Raw genomic sequence first — 2389 nt, 5'->3', positions numbered from 1 at the left:
TAGAGGGAAACTTACAGTCTTAAATGGTAATTTAGAAAATCTAAAAGATTAAAAATTAGTGCGCTAAGTATCTAATTAAAAAGTTATAAAAGTAACAACAGAATAAACCCAGGAGTAGTAGAAACGTAGAAATAATAAAGTAGAAATTAATGAAATAGAAAACAAAGGTAAAAAAATTAAAAAAACAAAAAAGTTTCTTTTAAATAGCTAATAAAATTAACGTACCTTTGGAAAATTAGTTAAAGGAAAAAAGAAAAAGCACAAAAACACTATATTGTGAATAACTGAGACATAACACAAAGAGCAGTAGAGATTAGAAAGAAATTAAGAGAAAAATTTCATGACAGTAAATTTTAAAATAAGTAAAAATAAACAAATGCCTAGAAAAACATGTAATTTACCAAAGTTAACTTAAAAAAAAAACAACGAAAAAGCCCAACCTTGAGTATTCCTTTAAGCACATGGAATTGGTCATTTAAATGGAATATGCATAAAGAAAACAACAGGTGCAGATAATTTTGAGGACACATTCTAAGAAACAATGCAAACTCTTCTAGAAAATGGAATAAATAAGAACATTTATTAATTATGTAGATTTATTATATGATTAATCTTGGAAGATTGTACTAACTGTTTGAAATGAATAAATCAGTAAAACATTTTGTGAACTCTTCTGATAAATATTTAGCCAGTTCAAGGTAACTGTTGGGTTTATTGTATGCTCTACCTGATTCAGCTGACATAAATGAACTTACCTCAAGTAATAAAAGTCCTATAGACTCCTGTTTTATTTTTTTTATTTATTTTTTATTATTATTATTTTTTTAAGCGAAGCAAACCTTGGTTGACCTCACAGATTGCAAGGACCTTGTCAGCATACAATCCCTTATTTTTTTATTTTTCATGTTTTATGCCTACAGCACCTGGTCTTCCTAGGTGGTCTCCCATCCAAGTACTTAGTAACCAGGCCCGACCCTGCTTAGCTTCCAGGATCAGCCGGGATCAGGTTTGTTCAGGGTGGCATGGCCGTAGACCATAATGACCTTTTGTTGTGGTGGTTTAGCACATTTCTGGACCAAAAATTTTAGGTGAAAATTTTTAATAGGTGAAAAATTTTAAAAGACTGTTCATTAATGAAAAATAATATTCAAAATTTATGATGAGCATTTCAGATTTGTGAGGGATGATGTTGTATGTAATTTTTGTCACTCCAACGTGATAATGGATAACTTGAGCTGCTGGTCACATTGGTTTCTTTTCTTAGTATGTATTTCTACTCAATTAGAAATCCCAAACTCACAATGATAAGTTGCTGAGAATAGCAGCAGGTGTTAGTTTTCTTTCAGATAATTCTAGTTATTATTTGCATTGATGTGGACCCCATATTTTCAAATGACAACATCCGGCATCCCACAGGCACTGCAATAAGCCTTTGCTATGCCTCTCATCAGGAGCCAAAGTCGATTCCATCCTGTCTCCTATGTACTAGTTTTCTCTTGCTGTGTAACAAATAACCACAAACTGCAGCTTAAAACAACACACAGGTGTTACCTCACAGTCTCTTTGTGTCAATAGTCCAGCATATTTTAGCTAGGTTCTCTGCTCAGGGTTTCACAAGGTGAAAATCAAGACATCAGCCAGCTGTGTCCTTACCTAGAGGTTCTTCAGGGAAAGATTCATTTCAAAGCTCCCTTGGGTTGTTGGCAGAATTCATGTCCTTTTGGTTGTAGAACTGAGGGTCCCATTGTCTTGCTAGATATTGTCCAGGGACCACTGTTAGCTCCTAGAGGTCACACTCAGATTCTTGTCATGTGTCTCCCCATTTCAGCATTTGAGAATATCCCTCTCATTGAATATCTCTTATACTTCAGTCTCTCTGACTTTTCCTTCTGCTATCAGCCAGAGAAAACTCTCTGTTTTTAAAGGATTCGTGTAATTAGGTCAGGCCTACCTGGATAATACCTTTATCTTTAGGTCAGTTGATCAGTAATTTGAATTATTTGCAATCTTAATTAGTAAATCTTAATCAGTAATCTTAACCTATAAATCACTTTGCCATGTAATGAATTCTTTACCATGTAACCTCATTGCAGGAACAATCCCGGAGGCAGAGATCACGAACAGCATCTTGTAATCCTGCCTACCACACTCAGCCTGGTCTGGACAATCACTGGCTTTGTACAGAATAATGTGACCCTAGGCCTCAAGGAACCTTGCAGCTTCAGTTTTGCTCCCTTCGAAATGCTCCTTCTTTGGAATCCAGCCATCACTCTCTGAGAAAGTTCAAGCTGGCCATGTGGAGGAGAACCAAGATGTCCCAAGGACAGTCCCAGCTGTGTACCCAGCCAATAGCCAAAACCTACTGCCAGCCATGTGAATCAGGCCATTC

General features: G+C 35.7%; 1 pseudogene; it reads right to left on the bottom strand.

The window, feature by feature from the left end:
• Positions 1 to 911: 911 nt before the first annotated feature.
• On the bottom strand, positions 912 to 1034 carry LOC111735857 (annotated as a pseudogene).
• Between the last annotated feature and the right edge of the window lie 1355 nt (positions 1035 to 2389).

The sequence above is a fragment of the Pteropus vampyrus genome, unplaced genomic scaffold, assembly GCF_000151845.1.
Source record: "Pteropus vampyrus isolate Shadow unplaced genomic scaffold, Pvam_2.0 Scaffold15, whole genome shotgun sequence".
NCBI lineage: Eukaryota > Metazoa > Chordata > Mammalia > Chiroptera > Pteropodidae > Pteropus > Pteropus vampyrus.
This window is presented reverse-complemented; position numbering and strand designations above follow the sequence as displayed.